The following is a 22,643-nucleotide window of genomic DNA, read 5'->3' as shown; positions in this document are numbered from 1 at the left end:
TTGATAGCAAATTTAGTGTAAGAGTGCGTTGATTTTACTTCGGAACAATTGTTTTTTGGGTAAATAAAAGAAATTAACAATATATTAAACTGAACATAGACAAACTGTTTTCCGTGTATGAAAATGAGCAAACAAAATCGAATTCATGTGTATTTTTGGAAAGTTCTGTTTAGTAGCTCAGGTTTTTGAAGCCTATCAAATAATTTCTTTTTCAAGTTTTGGCAAGTTTTTTCAATAACTAAGTATTTTCGCCAGATTATATTTTTGCATGCTTTCACATATCTGTACTTCATATTCATTCTCGAAATTTTCTAGAAATATTCTAGTTTCTGGTTAGTTTTACGTTAGAAACCAATATTTTTTTTACAAATTTGGCTAAAATTAGAAGCAGTGTTCAATCATTGCATTGCATTTGCTATCTTTTTTTTATAAGGAACACATTTGAACGAAAAAACTGGTTTTTAGTTTTTGATGATTGCTGATGGTATATTTATCAGAGCATAAGCTCTATAATTTTTAACCCACTCATGATTCATTTAAAAAAAAACTTAAATTGCACGTTTCTCAGTAAACACATGATCATATATCGTAAAATATATGAGTACAACGGTGGAGGCAATATACGTTTATCTTGCATGCTGCCTTATGGTATCTTTTGTACCGTAAAACGGGGTAACTTTGATAATGCGGGTAACTTTGATAGTGTAGGACCCACCACATACAAAACGAAATAAGATAATATCTGTTTATCAGTTAAGCAAAACGAATGCAAAAGTAACGAATATTAGTGTGATTCTTCATGTCATGTCACAACTTAATATACGCTTATTAAAAATTGATGCAATGACGGGGTTGGTGGTCTTATGGGTACCGCTTCTGCTTCATAAGCAGAAGATCATAAGTTCAATCTCAGGCCCGTTCCTTTCCTCGTACTTTGTAGTTGTATCTCTCACTTACTTCTGTCTTCCATTCTTAATGTATCACACTCAAACTATTCGTTCATAGCTAACGCTAGAACCAGAGACGGACAAGGAACCGTTTCCCTTACGCTTCCATTCTTCCATCATTATAGCATGCCTTTCCTTACGCCTGATACTTAGGCAGTCTGCTAACCACAAAAGCAAACCTCTCTATCATGTCTTTTCCCCCAATCCATGCATTCCCGCATGAACTGGCGTAGATACAGTCGGACTCCACGGTCTACAGTGGGCCAGTAAAAGTGCAACATCAATTCCTCCCCCTTTCCACATTGATCTGCATTCTAACGTGGCAGGTGCCATTGTTGCCTAAAAATAGAAGATCACCATATACACTGAGGGTGTCTGTTAATCTCAAGCAGTCATCTAGTTGATTTCTTGTGTAATTGCAGCTGATATGGCGATACTGGAGTAGCATCCAACAATTGATGCAACTTTAGCAAACATTTACGAACAACCTGTTCTATACTCATTATTTGATGTAGTTTTGAATAGTTCGTCACTTTTATTTGATAGCTTAGTTATAATAGAACTTGAATATGATCTCAAATCTCTTAGCGAGAACCATTTTTACACACTGGGACCATTTTTGCAATCTAAGTCAGAAATTTCCATACAACGGTAAACGTCTAAAGGTATGCAATGCCCTATAAATATTCGTAAATCATTCAATTTTGTTTAGTTATGCACCCCAAAACAGAAAACAGACTTTCAAGCATATGAAAAATTATATATCCATTCAAAATACATCTTCTGGCAATCTATCAACTGCAATCGATAGCTAGTATGCTAGTACTTGTTTTAAAAATAAAAATAAAAATCTTTGAAACAGCATGCATAAATTTTCTTCGATAATTGTTCAACAAACAATACCAAATGTTAAGTTTGAATATGACTAAATTGATATATTTTTCTCAATTTAAAAGGCAGATGTATATTTTCGTTTTGTTCACTGATTGAATGAGAAAATAAAAACTTCAGCTGTTATTGTTCATTGATTTTTGAAGCAACACTCTCAGTTAAACATCCCAATATTTTTGAAAAAAAACAAAGATTTCAAAGATAACTATAATTTTTAAATTTGAGCTAAGAAGAACAAAGGTTTTTTTCAATATTCACTTCTGAACTACAATCCGAATGGCGTAGCACCAGTTAAATCATCGGTAAAATCGCGAAAAACGTGAGCACGAAAAAAGTGTGGCAAGCAAAACAAAACACGATCGTTCGCGGCCTTTCCTAAAAAACTTTTTACCATGGGTTGAAAAACCTCGAAAGTTGTTTTACGTAATAAATGGACCGCCCCTTACTTTTTGTAAAGATGATAGATATCAAAATATCGTTCATTATAATTCAAATTTCGGACAGCTTGAAATTCTGGACACTCTACTTTGTATGAACAACTTTTAATATGAAATGTTTCCAAACTTCCGTTTAAAAGTTCCCAATTTTCAGGCTCGTTTAATGTTAATCAAAAGCATTTAGCATTTAAAGCTTAAAGGCAATTTTCCAAAACAATCTTCGAAAATTCTTAGATCTTATGCGTTTTTCTAACTGCTCGATGAGTTTAATTAACCCCTCTACTGCAAAAATCATTTTCTAACCAAAAAAAAAATACTCAAATAGCGATCATCACTTGTTCTCAAAAAACTTTTCTGTTGTTCAAATGATCGAAACACGGTTCATTTTTGTGTTACAGGGTGCGAAAATCTATAGTGGGACTGATATGCGGTTAGTTTTCATTATGTGATAACTAGACTTGCTGTTTTTCCTATATTTTCCTATATTCGAACAAATATTATTATCTCATTAGGGCAGCTGAAAAAGCTTTGGAAGATATGTTGAAAACTGAACTCAACTTAATTTTGACGAGAATGCAGATGGGACTGGCTTTCGATTCACGGCAGTTTATACGGCCAGGAAGTTACCAGAAATATACATGCTTATTACTCAAAAAAGTTTGCACCGACAGGCTTTGTTTTTTTTTTTTTTAACAACAGACTCTCATCAATGTATTGTTTCGAGAATCATATAATTGAACATGAGAAAAACTTCGAAGCCTGATATACTTACGGCTAAGTATTGGTCCCCCAAGGTTATAATGAAATACCTTGGGGATCCAGATGATCAATAATAAAAATCGACACATATCATAAAAATAAAAGAGTTTTTTGAAAACTTGTAAAACAATTATGCAACATCGGAAGACAAGTGAATCAGAATGTCCATAATATAACGAACAACTGAGGTTGCGTCTAGATTCGGAATAAGAACCATAAAAATGTCACACATTTCTTTTTAGTTAAGATGAAGATTGACCGAAGCCTAACCTCAGATTTTCAAGTGCGCAAATCTGGAGAAAAGAACATCCATTTGAGCTGAAAACCTGATCGATTGGTCATCACCAACAAGTTGTAGAATCCGAATCTTCACCCACCATTCGAAAGTTAAGTGTTTTTATATCTTGATAACGCTGAGGTATCATACGAAATGTTAAATTCATATGCTTTTCGATGAGTTATTCTTCGCTGCGGCCTTAAGTGTCTGTAATATGATTCAAAACGGTACAAGAGAAAACTTACAGTTATACAATATTAGAAAGTACATTTGCACCTTTTTCATTTTCCATATAAAATGTTCAACTTAAGAGAATTAAATCTGAGTTATTTGAATGAAATATTCACAGTTCATCAGACATAACTTGAATTTCAAAATATATTTTGGGTAATTTTCCCAATAACAAGTTCGAAAGCAATTACGGTTTGATGAAAGTGGATTTTTGACAATTTTGATTATTAATATTATTATATTATTGATACAACTCAAAAAATTGAAGGAATAGCTTCGTGATATCTTTAGCAAAGTTGGTCGGTGTTCAGACAGACCGGAATAGATGATATTTTAGCGCTCTAAATATACGTAAAGAACTCCATCAATTCTGCATTTTTCAATGCTATTTTAATACAGCTGAATCATCAAATAGATAAGTTCCATTATCACAGCAAATAATGCAAATATTTTGATATTTCCAATACCTGGGTTACATTTTCCTGAAAGTATTGAAAAACTCTTGGTCCAGTCTGTCTGAACACCGACCAGTTGTACACACTCAGCAAAATATTCGCCGAAAACCCAACAGCTAAGAGTTTGAACATTTTCAAAATCAAATGTCGATATTTTATTTACCAAGATATTGGTAAACAAAATTTTTACCCGAGAGTTCAGCGAATGTTCCCAAGATTTGGTCAACATTCAATGAGATCGGTAAAAGTTTTACTTAAATTCGGAAAATAATTTGTAATTGGAGAAATTATTGAAAAATATAATTTTAAATTATGCCTGAAGAAGAACGCCACGATCTCAAAAAGTTTAGGAACCTCTGCTATACAGGGACCAGCGGTGTGTGCGGCGCGGTGAAGCCCGTCCCAAAGCAGGTTTTCGACCAACTCGTTCAACTTCGCCTTGACTGCTGCTTGCTTGCTTGCTGCCGATCGAGCGACCACACGGCGAATAACAAACTGCGTCAACTCCTCTCCAGTCAGTGCTAGTTTAGCCGTGGTGACAATAGACAGCTCGGTGGTGTCTTTTCCCGCGATCGGAGCGCGCGCGCAATATTCTGATCATCGTCGTCGTCGTTCGGTTAAGGAAAGTGAAGTGTTGATTGATTTGAGCTTGGTTTTTGGGACGTACATTAAAACCAAACGTGAAGGCTGTTTAAAACAACTGAAAAATTGCCGTGAGATTGATCGATGCGTTCCTACACGCTTACATTTGTGGTCAGTTGGTCACACCGTGGGTGCCTTTAACCCTCTCTTGAAGTTTTGTGTAATCTACCGATCGTAGTGACCTTAGTAGCTTGAACCATGATTACACTTGCCGCCACACTGGCTGGCGAAACTAAGCAGGCAGCCATGACAATATTATTTCGTCGTGGAAAATGTGTTTAGCCGTTTGGCCTACTGCGACCATCAAAGAGCCCATGTCCTACAAAATAATAGGATGTGCGAGTGCGAAAGTGATTTTTATATTAAAAGTGTTGATTGAGTGCGTGTACCGAGAGTGATCAACGACAGCAAGAGTGGATGATAATGGGAGTTTAATCCAATTTGTGATAATAAATCAGTTCGTTTACATCGCCACGTTTCGTTGAGTTGCGTGAGCTGAAGTGTGAGTGGAACGGTGTTTTGATACAATCACGATTCTCCGCCAAACAGAAGAATAGCGGATTTGTACCCGTCGTAAGAATGAGTGAGCTTGTAAACGAAATAAGAGCCAGCTTTCTTAATTTGGAGATACACACGCATGGTGGCGCACGTAGAGCAGTAGCGGACTTGTCAGCAAGACAGCATCTGTCCAAGTGAGTTGTGCTGATAAGTCGAGTCGTTATTCATCTTTGTTCGGAGCGTGTTTGCTTCTATGTATGGTACGCACTATTTTGCAACATCTGCATTTGGGTATTTACTGAAGATATAACTTAGTTGAATCGTTGTGGTATTAAATTACATGAGTGATATGAAAATCAACCTAGTTAGTGTTACCTTCATTCGTTTTAAATGTTGCTCTCGTGATACAAATGGGATGTAATATTCAGAGTGATTTCTCAAGGAGGAAAAAAAAACCTTTGTTTTCGGGGCATGAATCATAAAGGTATTTACTCAACATGAGAATGAATCATCGGATCAGTATCATCGCTACGCTTATGTTGTTTTGTGAATCACATTCATGCCTTCTTAATTGGCAGGTAGGACAAACCTATGTTATATGAAGCCAGGACAGCTCGTTACACATAGCGCGTAAATGACTAAAGCTTCTATAAGGCACCGCGTGGCAATTGAGAATGCGGGGTTATTGGGTCCTTCCGTCATAGCTTATTAAAGAAAAAAATCAAAGGGGTATTCTTCTAAAAAATTAAAGATTCAATACTTCAGATACGGAATGTATTTAGTACAAAAAATATTACAATTTTTATTACCATGTGCTTCATGAACAGTTGTCATTTCAGTGATATTTTCTACTCACATAATAAATTGTGACACGTTTAACGTCTTGCATTATCTCACAATAAAATAATTGTTCTTTAAATTGAACTACCATCAGTAAGCTACAGTTTTAAGTATGATTACAGGTTTAAACCTCATAAATCTCGTTACAAATATGCATAGAACAGAAGTGTGTTTGTTATTTCTACCAAATTTAGTAGTTGCGGAAAACAACTCAATCCAAATAACTGAGGTTATTTAGATTGCTTTAAAAATAATGAAATTAAGATAGTATTCTTGTGCAACAAGAGCGGCTGCTAGATAAAACGAAAAACCATTGGATTTGCGAAGAAAGCCCGTTTTGCACGCAATTGTCCAAGAAAGAAAAGAGGATAGAATGTTCTACTTTTTCTGTTTGTTGGATTGTGAGTAGTTGAAGCTACCCAATGCTGTTATGAAACTCCTATTCTGGAGCAAGAATTTGGTTGGATCTATCCTACATATGCTATGCTATGTACACAGAGAAACAGACGTAGCAATTAGAACAAATCGTGATTAAAATCATGATCGCGAAAACATGTATGTCCAATGCTAAAAACACTGTAGTTAGCCGATGGACCAACAGTTGGCGGTAGTGTGTAAACGTCAAACACAAACAAAAACGACGCGAGCGCTGCGGGTGACCACCTACCATATATTCGAATTGATCGTTAAAAAGTTGGTCGATGAACAGCTATGAGACGTCTGTTTGTCTGTGCTATGTAGATCGCTTCTTTTTTTTCAATCTTTTATCTCGACACTTTGATAACTTGAAAGTTGTGTTACTCCCATGTAAAACTAGAGATATACAGCACCTCGTGTTTGTTAGGATTAGAACTATTTCCAAGTAAATTTATATTTAAATTACAATGCAGAATCCATCTCCTAATACTTCAAATCGTAATACAGTGGGATTCCGTTTTTGACATGCTCCATTTTTGGCACCACCCGATTTTGGCAACAAAATGGATCCGTTTATGGCAACATTTTTGAATATCATTAAAATTTGCACATTTTTGATAATATCATTGCGTCTTTTATTTTAGTCATTTGAACAACAGGTTAGCTTCTTGCCTATCGCATTCCAGAGCTCCATCTTCTTCGATATTCCTTCTGCTGTGGCTCCCGTACGCGCTTATTTGATTCAATGTGGTCATGTGTCAGCAACGTTTCATGAAGTCATTAATCTCTGTAAGCATATCTACTTGAGTTCCAACATATTTTCTTAGGCATTCACACTGTGTTACCAGCCCACTTGAGTCTGCTGGCAGTTTTTTTTTACTGTGAAACTACATGCATTGCGCATGTAACACCATACCGCAATAATAGTAACAAATCAATCAAAAAGTCGTCTCTTAACTACATATGGAATTTTATGAAAAAACATTGCGTTATTAAACAAATAACAAGAACGCCAACATGTAATCCATAAATCGGACAGTAGCTAGAGATGATGCACTAGCTTCTACTGTACGCTGTTCATAAGCAACAACATAGAAAATACGAGCACAGTCTCAACTACCGGGAAGTTGATCATTTCTGTACCCTCATGTATAGGTTGATTAGAGACCTATGATCCGATTTCAACTATCATAATTTATGTGATGCCGCATTATCTGATAGCTACCCTTGATCTTCCTAAATTCGGTTTGTCATTCAAGTTAATTATACCATGGAAAATAGATTTTATAGGAAGCGCCTTTTGTCGTTCTTGCAGCAGCACGACGAAGCTCCGCTATTTTAGCCAAATTTAACATCATGCTACTATTTTAAAAGTATCCAGGAGTGGTATGAGGCCAATTCTGTCCATTTTGTTCCAAAGGACATGAATCCGCCAAACTGTCCGGAGCAGCGCCCGGTGGAGCAGTACTGGGCAATAATGAAGCGGGAACTTCGGAAGAGCAAGAAGACAGTCAAAGACGAGAAGGGCATGTTAAGAAAATTGAAGAAAACTGAGAAACTGGTAACGGATGACATTTTAAAGACTTTGATGGATGGCATCAAGCGAAAATGCCTTCAATTTTACACTCAAGGCTCCATCGATTAACTTTTCTTTTGATTTTTGAAGTAAATATATGTATAAAACTACCTTAAAATTTTGGTTTGATTCTAAACATAATAAGAAAATTGGCATGACATATTCCGTGTCGCAATAATTTCGAGTTCGCCCTTTAAACATCCAAACAGTACATGTTTTAAAAATATTTGGACAATGCGTGTATTCATCCTACCAGGTATTACACAGCAGAATCGCTCAAAAGTGATCAACTTCATCCCAACTTACGGTACACTTCATTCTTAATAATACCATTGCAGTGTGCGATCAATATGATTGAGTGTGTTTTAGCTACTTGTCTGTTGAATGAGTGTGTATGTTAATTTATTATTTTTATTAAATAGAGCTAGCTTCCCTTTTGTTCCTTACAAGACCCATAGCTTGATCTTGGGGTGTAATAAATAGATCCTGAAGATTCTTTAAGACGGGATCCTATCTTTTTATAGTGAGCTTCTGAGAATTTTCAGCGGATTCTTGCGGATACTTAGCGGAATCTGGGTATTCCTAGCGCACATTAAGAGTTTCTCGCGGAATCCTGAGAATGTATAATTGGGCACTAAAATTTGGCGATTCCTAGTGAATTCCTAAGATTCCGATGACGTGATGTAAATTCTTAGCTGAATACTGTGGATTTTTAACGGTATTTTGAGAAATTCTGGCAAAATCTTCAGGATTCTGCATATGTTTCCAGCGGAATTTGGGAGTTGTTAGCGGTAGTCTGGAAAGTTGTTGTCGAAGACTTAAGTATTTTCATCAATATCGCAGCGGAATATTAAAACTCTTAGCGATATCGTTAAAACTCCTAGCGAACTTTTGAACAAATGCCTATTCATATCTGAATCCTGAGAATTCCAGGCTAGATCCTGTGGATTCTTAACAATCGTCTGAAGAATCTGGACTCTTGGGGTTGAAAACGGGATGTTGACTTTTTATGTTCATTGAATTACAAAAATCATCCAAAGCGTTTTTTTATAGATCCTAATGAGGTGTCTTGTATTTCATAGTGTTGAGATATTGCTCAGTTCTTGAATAGTGGTAACTTATACGATTGTTATTTTTACATTTCCCATGCATACATAGGGTTTCTGAGCAATAAAAAGTAGGGTGACTTGTTATATTTTTGACAGCTTTGAGCTGTTCGTCTTTAGGTGGGTTTCTGAGAAAATTCTCCAATACTTTTAGCATATTGGTGCATAAAACTAACGAGTTTCAGAAGATTTGGTCGACAAAAACCATCAATGACAAACAAATAGGACGCAAAATGTAAGTTTCGCTAAGGGAAAAGTCTGTCACATGATCGATCTATGGATTCATAGCATAGCCCTATTTTACGGAAATCTGATTCGAAGTGGACCGTTCTGAAGTCTGGTCAGAATTTGGCTAAAGATCCTTTTTTTGGATGGGATCGGATGGGTTCCAATTTTGGCATGGTTCCGTTTTTGGAAACTGAAAATTTCGACTTTGTTGCCAAAAACGAAATCCCACAGTATCTTGAGTTTGTTTTTTAATTACTTTGAGTATACTTTGAGTACGCGAGATTTGAAAATTTGTTCCAAAGGATCCACCATGATGGGGTAAGTGAATCACCAGTAAAAACGTAATACACAAATTTGAAGAAATAATATATAACAAGAATGATATCACTCTTATTCTTGTTATTAGCGCATGTGACATAGTTTTGAAATAAAAAAATCTTAAATTTATTTAAATATTATGAAAAGTGCTTATACTTATGTATAATTACACATTAATTCGAACATTGCAACTAGAATCTTTTGGAGTCTTTTAGAGAATTTCATCCAATTTAGGCATATGATATATTTATATTGTTCATATCAGTTGACAAGCGTCCACTTAAAAGTTCAGACTTACTTAAAATTGCGAATCATTTGATTTTGATTTTTTTCATTAACCTAGCGCTCGTTACTTCTCAATTTAAGGGCACTGTATGTGGATGTTACTTTAAGGCCATACTGTCTGGAAACGCAAATGTGCGTTTTCTCCTTGTATCCCGAATAATATCCCATGCTGCAGCAGCGAAACACTTAATGATATACCCACACCTCAGAATACATTATTAAAATTCTATGGTCACAACACGTACTGTATGTAATTTCGAGTGCAGCACCTGGCGGCGACGCGTGGCACACGCCATGTATTGCCGAAATTGACTTATTTTTATGAGACCAGGCGTTTGAACGCTTGACATCTGCACCGTTTTGCAGGCAAGCTGCACCCATTCCATCCATCATCGTTATTCTGTGTACAGCTTGATCACTCGGCTGGGATGTTCAGAGAGGGCGACTCGCCGTATTGATTATCTTCCTCGTGAACCTTGAAGTGTGCTAGAGGTACATATATGAACCGATAGGTGCGGCAATACAAACGCACAGCTTCCACTGCGCGTAACTTGATATTCTGGTCGCGTGCACGCACTTATCTGATGGTTGATTTCGGCGGAACATTGTTATTCAGTGTGCCCTGTTGTAATCGTTTACAGTTGCCATATTGCACCATCCTGGCTATCGGCATTAGGGTGAGGATTATTTTTTGAAAGTAGTGAAAACCAAAATTTCGTGTGCTCTTCTTAATGACATATTAAGAGAAGCCTCAAAGTTTGAATTGGCGCAAGCGAAAGTTATGTAAATTTCGCTAAAAGCCATAGTTTATAACTAGAAAATTATTATTCCAGTAGTTTGAGCCAACTCTCAACCTTGGTAATTTTCATGTGATTTGTATTCACAAGAGCGCACGAATTTTTGGCTTTAAGAACATTTGAAAAATTAACCACACCCTAATCAGCATTCATTGCCGAGTAAGCGATATTGAGTGACTTAACTTCTCACATCTCCCAAGGGCTATCAACCTTCCAAGTGCGGCATAATGGCGCGTCAGATCGCATCTGTGCCATATCTTGACTCTTGACAGCGCATTGGGCACTTGAGCGGGACATCTAATTAGACACTCGATGTTACAGCATACTCACGCAATCGAACAGAATTCTTCAAATGCCAACCCAACCGCAACCCAGTGCAGTAGGGCAGAGCAATTACAAATTTGATGGCAGCAATTGGGGCGCACTTAACTCGACTCGAGGAGAAGCTCCAGCAAATCGTACATGCCACAATTGCAACAACTTAATCATTCAATTAATACCTTTCTCGCAATCGACTGGAATCAGACCGAGAGGAGACTGAGATGAGTGAAGAAAGAGAAGTGTTTTAGCTAAACGAGGCGCGACGAAACGCTAAATGAACTCTGACGGATCTGCGGTTGGCTGCGAATTGCGTGGTAAAACTAGACTTACTGGATTCTCATCGACATCTACGGGTAGCCGGAGAAGGCTCGGTGAAAAGTTGTCGCATTTCTGTTGTCCCATTCACACTCTAACAACCCTGCTTAGCAGTTGGCCCAGAAACACATAAAAAGTCGATCATTAACATCCGGAAATTGCTACTTTGGCGCAAAAGATGAATTAAGCGCCGAGTCAGAAAACGTTTACTTTCTAGCAGTCAGCATTCATCCTACAGTGCAAATGCTCTTTGACGGATGTGAGTGCATGGGAAGCAGTTGTTTCAATAATTCATGGGACAAATAAGCGCGCCAAGCTTAACGTTTTACACCTCCGCCGAGCGCAGGGCCAAGAGTCTGTTCGAAGTGTGTCAAAACGCATGTTTGTTTTGACGCGACCAAAACCAGATGAAGATCGCGTGCTGTGAAGTTGAACGAGTTGTCTTACCGTGAGTTGTTTTTTTTTCTCCGCGTGGAAGTCTACTGGAGGTAGAGCGGTGCTTATAAGTGCACCTCTATCTATTTGGTATACTGATGATTAACTATGCTGTATGAGAAATCATGACATTTTTCTTTTTTTTTTTTTTTGATTTAATGTTTATCGAATTTTGAGTAAAACTTTTTATGCCATATGTTTTCTACTCATTATTATCTTTTGCTATGCGTAATGTCAGCAAACATCTATTTTTTTCAACTGAATTTTGAATTTACACTAAGTTGTTATTTCTAAATTTCCTTTCTTATTTGTCCTTATAGTACATTCCAAACATTACTACATTCCTGTTTCAGACAACACTATCATCTAGATTTGATAAATTAAACTAAACTTTAATACAGTTTTTATTAACAACTTTGTTACATTTCATTTGCTGTAGTAATTCAGATTTTTTATAGGCGAATTGAATTCTCCTTCTGATGAAACAGCAAAAAAAACAAGTATTGATTAACCTAACCTAACTTAACCTAATCTTACAAAACATATCTTGTCTCGATAAAACAATAGAAGATTGCAACGATTTTTGTCTACAGTTATAGAAAATTTTATTCGAAATTTGCTCCTCCAATATTTCAACATTCGATATTGAGTAGTACAGTGGTCACACTATCATGGGTCACCCACTATCATGGATCATTTTCATTTGAAATGCGTGTGGAACAGAGTGACTTATAATCGTGACAAGGTGACCCATAATAGTGTAGGCAGTGTATTTGACCCTTTGATCTTGTCGCTTACACCAGCGGGGATGATAGGATCAGGACCAAACTAATTAGGTGCGTCGTGTAGCGAAAAAGTGTCGTGGATCGTGAATCAGTTTAGAAATATTTGATCTTTTGATTGCAAATTCGTTTAGGCGTTAACATACCATGGGTCGTATTGCCAACCATAGGTGACTCCCAGATTCTTACCTTATCCCACTAACCCAATATTCTTTCCATGACAACTGTGGAGATACAGAGGTATACTTGGTCTCTAGTAACAATGGTTATCTAACTAACATTTCTTCTCTTTCCTGATGACCGTAAGGCTTGCACCGTTATTGACTTTTAAATTTTGAACTCTCGATTTGTGCACATTGAGAATGGTAAGCATATCCCAAGCCCCATTCATTGAATCTCGGTGCAACATTGATTGTTCTGGTTAATCACGCAGTAGCAACTATAAAATGTACGATTATTTATGCCCATGCTCATGTTTATGTTCAGGGATTTTATTTAAAACTATTCTTTTCTGGATTGTTTGTGGTTTTATCAGGAATGAATTCAATATTCTTTGAATTTTCTCAAGCCGTTTGCTGAGGCATAACCCCCGAATTTTTTTCTGGCAACTATTGTTGTATGAGTTTCATCATCCAGACATTACGAAAATATCTAGATGTTTTTTTAGGAATTCAAAAAGTGCTCGACGAACTTCAACAAAAGTAGAAGATATAATTCTTAAAAAAAAGTCTGGTAAAATCGCAGAGAAAAAAAAATCCTTCAGAAGAATTCAATATTGAATGCTTGGCAGAAAATAAGAGAAATCCATCATGAAATTTCAATTATCTGAGATATTCTGCCAATTTCTTCAAGGAACCCTAGAAATCATTCCTGAAGAAACTCCTATGCTATTACCTAAAAACAACTTTAAGCTATTTCTGTAAACATGTTTAGAATACTTCTTAGAATTCTAATCCCTGCTAACATTAATGCTTGGAGATGTTCTAGGTAAAATTCCTGGTTGAATTGTTGTTAAATTTCTGAGATGATTCCTGCAGATATCATTCGAAAATTTAAGAAATTGCTTGAAATTAATTAGTTAAAGTGAATTCTAGAACATCCTCAGATAAAAAATCAGACGTATCTCTCAGCGAACTTTTCGATAAATCCCGGGTCTCTGGGCAGTTCAAGAAGAGAAAATAATCATGAGCATTACTAAAGAAATATTAGCTCTTGTGCATACCTAAGAATTGTTTTTATTTATAACAACGCTTTGAATTCCGAAAACCGGCCTTAATTCACCCAACAAATATTAATTTGTCAAATAATTATTATGGATCCCAAGCGAAAAAAAATTCGGAATGGAGTCCATAAAAGCCGTTTAAATAATTTTAAATAATGTTTGCGCCCCTTGTCTCATTTTTAGCCTAATTTTATGCATTTCAGACAGTATTCAATGTCTTGTAATCCTTTGTCAGCTTTGCGTTAGAAAGTTCGTTTCAGCTTTCATCTTGTTCCATAACTCTTTATTCACTTGTTTCATACTGATAACACACTGGTGGTATATGTACCATGGTATAATTATCTTGAAAGGAGTTTCATACTGATAATTGTCTTCAATCAAGTTAACATTGGAGTAATTTCATTGGCAACTTGTACCATGTGCAAGGTATTACACAATATTTTGCCTGCAATTGTCTCCTATATTCTGCCGAAGTAGACTGTTTTTTTGTACTTAAAATACTTTGATAAGCGCTTTAGTATTCTATATCTGTCTTTGAAGAACAAGTAGAATTTATTGTGGAGGCCTTCTATGGGGATGGTACACAAATTATGTCACGCTTAATTTAATTTTTTTCGTCACCCCCCCCCCTTGTCACGTTTTTTGTATGAGTCCTCCGAAATGTTTGGGTGGCTTGTCGCACTTGGCTTGAACCCCTCCCCCCTCCTAGGAGCGTGACATAATTTGTGCATGAACTCCAAGGCATTTACGGAACGAGACATCATCTAAGGGCCGTCCATAAACCACTTAGTTATCTATGGATAGAAGGAGAGAGCTAGCCAGAGACCACGGCCCATAGAAATTTTAAAACGTTTGTATACACTCAGGCAAATGGACTATCGATAAACATAGGAACCCCTTATGAAAATACGCCGCAAGAAATTTGCCTTATGAAACCAGAATTTGAAAACAAAAAAAAGTTTTCGAGGCAACCTAGAAACGAACCAAGAACTTTGCGATCGATAGACCCGAGCGTACACCACGCGCCTATCGACGCCTTGATGTGGAGTGATGCTGAAATGATATATAAAGCGTTCGTATTGCAATAATCGTTTCACCTTTCATAAGACAAAATGTATGAAATTCGACAGTCCAGTTCGCTGCGTGTAGACAAAAAAAATACAAGAAGGGGAAAAGTGGGGTGCATTAAAAAAAATATCACATCGACAGTCCCTAATGTACTATGACGCACTGATCATAATCTTAGTCGGATAACGCTATTATTACATATGTTATACTATTTTTTATTATCAGCTTCGGCCCAAGCTGTTCAAAAAATTAAGTATTTTGTTGCTTTCATACACATTCAAATTTGTTCGCGAGCTCGGCATTTGAAATTGCTAATTTCACACGGTAACCAAACATGAAGCGGAAAACCTCAGCTTAAAACTAATTATTGCCGAGATTCCGGCAAGCTCCTGAAACTTAAATCTCGGTTAATTCTAATTATTATCCGTATCTCGGCAACACTGTGGGCCGACCATTATGCTGAGATTTCAGTTTGTGTGATGCCGCTGCACAATGGACCGAATCGACAATTTAGCCGGAAAAAAGTGTTTTCTCTGTTCTCGTTGATTTTAGGCGTTCGATGTCTTCAGAGAAGTTATTCGCAATTGAGGTTTGCTTCTTTTAAGAAAAAAGTTGAATATTTAAGTTAAAATTTTGACTCATACTTTTTTGTTCAATGAAATTTGTGGCTGCGCTCTTCTGCAAACTTTTAGGAAATGTTATTCTGAAAAACTTTGTCGAAGACACTTTTGATCTAACTCTTCATTTGAGCTAAGTAAATTGATTTTGAAAGTTTTAACTTAGAGTGAACCCAAAAAATCAATTATTTTGGTCTTACTTTTTTATTTTCAGTTTCACGTGAATTTGTTCTTCAAAAGAGTTGCAAAGGAAGTAACGATACACATTTTTGCTGAACATCGCAAGTTTGTAATTCTTGTGATTTTGAAATTATAAACAAATTTAAGTGAAAAACTATGAAATTTTCAGATGCTCATAACTCATGGAGTTGGTTCGATATTTTTTTTTCGTTTAGTGGCAATCGAATGGTGACAAGCGAATTTCGAGTTTTTCAAGGGTATTTTTGAAGTGAATTTTCTCAATTTACAAAAATTACGTTCTCGCAGTTTTTGCAGCAAAAGTTGCCTATTGTATGGCCTTTCGATTGCCACTAAAAGAAAAAAATTATCGAACCAACTCCATGAGTTATGGGCATCTAAAAATTTCATAGTTTTTCACTTAAATTTGCTTATAACTTCAAAATCACACGAATTACAACTTGCGATATTCAGCAAAAATGTGTATCGTTACTTCCTCTGCAACTCTTCTGAAGACCACATTCACTTAAAACTGAAAATAAAAAAGTTAGACCAAAATAACTGATTTTTTAGGCCCACCCTAAGTTAAAACTTTCAAAATCAATTTATTTAGCATAAAAGAGGAGTTAGATCAAAAGTGTCTTCGACAAAGTTGTTCAAAAAAACATTTTCTAAAAGCCACAAATTTCATAAGTCAAGTTTAAGTCAAAATTTTAACTTAAATAAAGGCCACCCTATTTAAATTTTCTTCTTAAAAGATGCAAAACTCAATTACGAATAACTTCTCTGAAGACATCGAACGCCTAAAATCAACGAGAACAGAGAAAACACTTTTTTCCGGCTAAATTGTCGATTCGGTCCATTGTGCGCTGTTCTGTATTTTTAAAAGGGTGATTTGTACTAGTGTATATGCTTTATATTCTCAAAACAAAATGATGTAATTTGTGTTGTGGCTTTCATAACATCTCCTCCCTTCCTTTAAACATTTACTGTTCTTCTTAAGTTTATTGTCTGCATCTTATGAAGAATAATGAAACACAATTACACAAGAGAAGTCCTTTTCTTTTATAAACGTAACAAAACGTAATAGCTACACAATATCAAAACCTGTGTGCACTAGGGTGGCCCATATTGATCAGACTACAAAAATCTTAAGTTACATCCTCCAATTTTGCTTAGCTTCTAGGAGTCCAAGAAGCTTTTGTGAAAATTTGAGCGAAAACCATCAACTCTAAGGAAGGAGCTTGAGTTGACGGATTCCACTCTAATTTTCACAGTAGCATCTGGAGATCCTAATGAACCAATTAGGAATGCAACTAAATTGAGATTTCTTCAAGTTGATTTTATCTGTGTTAAAATAAACTATCCTAATAGGCACATTATTATCGTCTTGTATTAATTCGAGTTAAATGCTGTTGTAGGAGAAAAGCACTAATTTTTTATTTGTAAGTAGGCCAAAATCTTATGGATGGAAAGCTAATACTAGGTCGAAAATTGGTGCTCTTATTCTATACTATCGGTGTTCATTTACCTGGATTTTAGCAATCCCAGAATTAATTTTATTTGAAACTTGTGGTCCCGGCAAACTTCGTCTTGCCATCAAGTAGGCTGTTGAAAAACGCTATGAATCGTCCCTTACAAAATGACAGTTCCGTGCACTCTCGTTTTTTCAACTTTCCCAGTGAATATCCTGGGATTTTTATACACACAAACACGTCGGAACCCTCAACGAACAAAACGGAGAAGGAATCATTCAAATCCGTTGACCCGTTCGTAAGCCATTTCGTGACATACAAACACCATTCCATTTTTATTTATATAGATTAGCATGTTTCCGGACAATAAACGGTTTCAAAATTGAAAAAGTATGCTTGTTATGCTGTATAATAAAAAAAACGTTAAACTCAAGCTTACAAACAATTCCAACTCTTAAAGTTTGTATATAGTATTGTAAGTTGAGTTCTAAGATGTTTTACCTTAAAAGAATCATTAGACATATATTAACTAGAAAGCATGAAATGCCTAATATACCAACGACACAGTGGCGCAACCAAGGGAGGTTTTAGGGGTACAAAACAGATCAGATTTGGCCATAACTACATCAGTTAACATACATGGTTCAATCGTAACATGTTGTTGCTTGGGGTATTAAATAATGCTCAAAAATTTGTTTTACTTTTACTGCTCGTGGCCCCCTTCAATAGGGGCCCAGGGAAATTTTACCCTCCCTCCTCAAATACAGGCCTGATGAAAAGAAAAGCTGAACTACGAACAAATAGAGAGGTTTCCCTTAATTTTTGTACCATTATACGCTCGACAACAATCTGATCGAATAATAAACCATCACCTGCCTAGCAGTAGCAGCAGTTATCCAGGTGCTCCGAGCATTAGAAAACTTTGATCCGCGGCATCGCCTCAAGAAATACACTGCAGCGAAGAAAACCATGAAAAATAACACAGCCAGTTTCGGTTGTCGTTCATTCTCGATGGGCCACGAACCAAACCATCAGGCGACTCGGGAGCAACCATATCCAAATGTGTAGATGAAGCAAATGGAACGAAGTGCATATTTTGATTCAACACATCATTAGAAGCGACGACGTTTGTTCCTGCTGCCTTGCAGCCGGTCTCTCCTGCGGATTCGGTTTCATGTCGCTTGGGCTTGAGCTGTCCCGCTGAACTAACTAATCCGCCACCGCTATTCGTATACAAATATTTGAAATAGTTTTCGTCGTCTTTCCAATCAAACACAGAACTAACATTCGATATTATTTCTCTCTTTTCAGATACCCCCAGCACCATTCCAATCAGCCGTTACAGTAAGTTTATGAACCGTGATAGATTTTATATGCGGACGCTTTTGTCTATTGGGGTCATATAGACACTGGACAGAAATACATGTAGAGTTATATTCATAAAGCTTATCAACAACAAGTAAGATTTCCGAACATTTATAATACCGTGAATCACAAGTCAGTCCCATCTGCATTTTAGTTAAAATTGAGTTGATTTCAGTTTTTAACATATCTTTTAATGATCTTTCAGCTACACTAATTATAAAACATGATTTGTTCGAAAAAATATTAAAAATTAAAAAAAAAAACAATGTTTGTGGAACAACTAACAAAGCAATCCCAAAAGCAGGATTTTATTTTAAGAGTGCTTTTTAGAATATCACCCTCTTTAATATCCTGACAGCCTTATTTGCTTTTCTTTTTTCTAGTAATTCTTCAACTATATATTTGATCCAAATCTAATCAGCTTATTTGCACGCGAGTTATTGACTTTGTTTGTTCAAATATGCATCGTGAATATGCTCAATGAGAATACGCATATTCATTGTAATTCAAAGCTGTTGAGTAACGTTGAAATTCCGTGATATATACGAAGCCGAAATTGGATTTGCCCTTTGTAGTTGAATATTACCAACGTCATCAAACTTTTTGTAATCACAAACAAACAATGAAACGAATGCAAACAATTTACAGTAATCTATGGAAGTATTGCTCATTGCTCCTGTCCCAGTAGCTCCCATGAAAAAAAAAAACTAATGATAATCCTGTCGTAAGACATTGAACCATTTCATGTATCGAATTGCAATACAGCACAAGGCGAAAATGAACAATGGTGACAAATGCCAAATGAGCTTTTACCAGTTGACTATGGCGCTTAAATTCAGACCAACATAAAGGGGAACATAATGTATAACGTTACAAAACGCTGTTCATTTTATAAAGTGGACACTTTGTTTATGCTTTTTCCTTTTTTATTTATTGATAAAACCGTAACCGGTCTTCTATGCATCGTTGCACTATTATTCTACAATGCTATGAAAATATAAGATCTTAGAAAATGCTTTTGGTTGAAGAGCTAAATAGTTTTTCCAAAAACTCCTAAGAAAAGCTGTTTGTCAAAGTTTAACATCATTTATCGCAAAACAAAAATCATAATTTTTATGAACAAATTGTATATATGTTTCCTTTATTGTTCTACTAAAGGTATAGCTTTAAAAAACATCAATTATTTTCTACCATTCTCTGACATTAGGTAACTTTAGTGATTTACCCATTTATGGCCAAATTTGCTGATACACCATCCTTTCAATCCCAGCAAAAGAGAAAAGTAAAAAGCGTGTTCAAAACTAGTTTGGCTTACTAAAGAAGCTTTATTTGTAGAAACGAGAGCTAAATCGTGAGTTTAAACCACAGTCTTAAATATAAATTTTACTGTTTATGGTAGTTTTACTAAAAAGTCTAATACTTTTAAAATCATGAACTCATATTTATCGATCTACAGCAAATTGTAAACGGTTTTCTCCGAACTTTTCAATTGGTAATCTCAGAATAACATATTATAAAAATAATATGTGAAAAATAAAATTGATTTTATTACAGCAGTGTTTGATTACAGGCATTTGATGATTGTCAATGTACCTTGATAGGTCTTCTAAGAATAAAGCAATTGTGTTTCTTTTGTGCTTTTAATGTGTCGTGGGGACTAAATAAGTAATTCTATCAAGTTGTAAGTTATGTTTCATATTAATACTATATTGGCACTTCCGTCAGGACGTACTTTTAACCAAAAAATTCTACTTATATCAATTCCCTTCAAATTTAAAATATTTTTCTTTAAACATATACGGGAAAAATGATTTCATTATATCTGTAAAATTGTTGCTCAAAAAATAACTTGATTTTTTCTATCAAGCTTCTGATTGATGATGCTTTTGAAGAACAAGCCTTTTTTGAAAATAAAAAAATATAAATTATCGAATTTTCAAGCCAATTTCTAACAATCATTGATTTTGATAACCTCCAAAAATCGACTGTTCTAATCGTTGTTTCATATTCGTGTGAAATTGTATTATTTTGGGGAATTTTTATCATCACAACATTGTACAATATTAGTCGAACGATGTGCAAAAAACCGATTCCCTCCCCTTGGTTATGCGACCTTGCCGCGATGGGAGGGCATAATCCATTAGCCCATATGATGGAAACCAAAGGCGTAACCTGTAGTGGTGGTATCACATTTTGGCATTTTTTGCTTAAAGCCGCGTCATAATTCATATGGCATAGACGCAATAATATCTCGGATGTGATCCAACGGACATTCTGCGTCATTGATAGAATTGATGCTCATTTCAAATAATTAATCTATTCGAAGTGGACATTAATACTATTGGTGACGTTCAGTTTGCCTTTTGCTAACCAGAATGATCCGTAGCCACTCTTACTATTAGCTAGCTAGATACATCGTTATCATATACGACGTAGGGAATACTTAGGAACTCTTAGGAAAATGACTAGTAGATTCACTGAGTAGAAATGAGTGGCGACAATCTTATTTTAATATGGTTTTTACATTGCCATAATAAGAAATACCTCTTTTGTAACAGCGGTATAAATAATCTAATTCCAGCTTCATTTTCGCAAAATTTACAAGTAGAAAGTAGGCGTTGTGAAGCATTGCATTTGCCACCGAAAAGTGAATCTTGTAGGAGACTGTAATAGAAGCCTAAGGTAACTTTACTCTTCAATATTCACTATAAAAATGACTATGGAAAGTAAGACGCTGAGATCGATCATTAGGGTACACTTGCTAGTTTCGAAAAATTGTTGAACAGACAAGGAAAGCCACTTTTTTCTTTAAGGATATATGAACGTAATGACCAATAAATACTTTTAACAACAAAAAATGAAATTAACTAGAACTACTACTAAACAGCCTAATTTTGTTAAGACTTGACGACACTTGACATTTAAGACTCTAATCTTACGTAAAAGACGATAGTAATCAGAATAGCACTTGTATGACAAATTATTCAAAACCATTTCGACTAGACAGTATTAGTAATGCACTACTATTTCAAACAAATTCTACACAACTATTTCAAACAAATTCTGATGGAGCTGCTGATTTTCACAATGCTTCCTTTTCTCAGAAGCAAGGGAATATGAGCACTTTTCAAAAACTACCACGTCACAATACTAATAAAAAACAGTGTTCATGTGGGCGCCATTGCCTAGTCCGTCTGAGTATTGGTCCTGGTAGAGGGGAAACTTGGCAAAAGCCAGACCGAGGGTTCAGCCTTGACAAGTTAAGCTGTCAGGCAGCTCCAACTGAATACCATACAAAAAAACAAAAAAAAAAAAAAAAAAAAAAACGATGTGCAAAAAACCGATTGAAATTTCATTGATAAATTAAAAAGATACAGATAAAGATTACATGCACAAGGTGTCCACTTTATAAAATGAACCGTCCTTATTTTGCATTGCAATGTTACCCGATCAGGAGTGAATATCCAAACTTCAAAAACTTTTCAAATGGTTGAACTAAGACTTACAATTTTGAATAACAAAAGTTTAATTTGGTCACGGTTCGATTTATGTAACATGCATTTTTTGAAAATGTTGCCTATATCGAACGAGTAGTGTACTCATTTCAATCAACTTTTTAATGCAAAAAATGTAATGAAAATTTTAATTTACTAGATCCCGGAAAACTTTGTCTTGTCATCAAGTAGGCTGTTGAAAACATTATGAAAAATTTCCATACATAGTGTCACTTAAGTTAATTTTCGTTTTTCCGGCTATTCCGAAGAGATTTCCAAAACATTTTCATCACACAAACACTTGGGAACCCTTGATAGTGGAAGAATTATTTAAATCCGTTGACCCGTTCTCAAGCAAACTTGTGACATACAAACATCATTCCATTTTTATTTAGGTAGATAATGTGGTTAGGGGCCTTCCTTAGGCGAGTGGTTAGAGTCCGTGGCTACAAAGCAAAGCCATGCTGAAGGGGGGGGTGACCCATTTCGCATAAAGACGTTTCGCATAAAGTAGTTTCATATAAGAACAGGTAGCATTTTAAAGAAGGCATATAATTCTCTTTATGCCAAACGTCCATTATGCGAAACGTCCACCCATAAAATTATGCGAAACGTCCTTATGCGAAACGTCTTTATGCGAAACGTCCCTCTCCCTGCTGAAGGTGTCT

The 22,643-nt window shown here is 35.8% G+C and overlaps 1 protein-coding gene across 6 annotated transcripts in view; it reads left to right on the top strand.

Annotated features, from left to right (window-relative positions):
• LOC5576976 (semaphorin-1A) overlaps nucleotides 1-22,643 on the top strand; it is a 330,855-nt gene that overhangs the window by 249,912 nt on the left and 58,300 nt on the right. For 2 of the 6 annotated variants that reach the window (XM_021843902.1, XM_021843906.1), the window contains exons 1-2: nucleotides 4,509-5,331; nucleotides 18,428-18,460. The gene's annotated coding sequence lies outside the window, so the exon portion shown is untranslated. Of the gene's footprint in view, nucleotides 1-4,508; nucleotides 5,398-5,682; nucleotides 5,716-18,427; nucleotides 18,461-22,643 lie in introns of those variants that run through there. The other 4 variants (XM_021843903.1, XM_021843907.1, XM_021843904.1 and 1 more) reach the window with 3 other exon arrangements.

This window comes from Aedes aegypti, chromosome 2 (assembly GCF_002204515.2).
Source record: "Aedes aegypti strain LVP_AGWG chromosome 2, AaegL5.0 Primary Assembly, whole genome shotgun sequence".
NCBI lineage: Eukaryota > Metazoa > Arthropoda > Insecta > Diptera > Culicidae > Aedes > Aedes aegypti.
This window is presented reverse-complemented; position numbering and strand designations above follow the sequence as displayed.